This window comes from Penaeus monodon, chromosome 34 (genome assembly GCF_015228065.2).
Source record: "Penaeus monodon isolate SGIC_2016 chromosome 34, NSTDA_Pmon_1, whole genome shotgun sequence".
Classification (NCBI taxonomy): Eukaryota; Metazoa; Arthropoda; class Malacostraca; order Decapoda; family Penaeidae; genus Penaeus; species Penaeus monodon.
The window spans coordinates 2,704,997-2,705,763 of NC_051419.1; positions in this window are offsets into that span (position 1 = coordinate 2,704,997).

Consider the following 767-nt stretch of genomic DNA (forward strand, 5'->3'; position numbering starts at 1 on the left):
AGGTTTTTGTTTTAATGATATCTGTATTAGTATGAGACTCTGCCAATACTGTGCTCAATTGAATCGTTTGTGTAAGTAGTGTTTATTGTTTTTTTGTTACATAAAGTTATTTTTTGAATAATGGGCATCTACTCCTCCGCAGTAACTAAACATTCCATTGTGTTGATATATGGCATTTGTACAGTAATATAATTTAAGGATTTTTTTTTTTCACATACTTTGATGGTGCAGTCATGTATTACATTTTGAGAACTAACCAGTTGGTTGTGTTTTTCTTATGGTTATATATATTTTTTCTCTTTTTTATGATTTTCTAGTCGGGAGTGCATAATCTCAAATTCTGGAACATCAGTTTGGCTCAGTTTTTGTTGTATGTAATTAAGGAAAAAAAATAATTGGAATTTGCACAAGATATTGTTTTTAGTAGAGTGATTACAGTTTTAAGAATAATGATTATAGGTCAAAGGGAAGTGCAAGAGTAAGAGATACAGAAATCTATTTAAGTTATGAAAATCACGATACTGATAGAATATTTTTTGGAATTTATTCTTTGTTGCCAAATCAGCCATCCAGACCAAAAAGAGGAGGATGGTGATGCAATTGCATATGCAGGTGGTGTTCCAGAATCAGATTTTTTTCTGTTTATTATAATATTTAAAGAGCATAAAACCCACTTAGCCCTTACTCTTGAGGCTTCTGAGGGATGCAGATATACGTCTATTAAAAGATAGTGGACGAAATTCTTAAGTATCAGAGGAAGTTAAGCT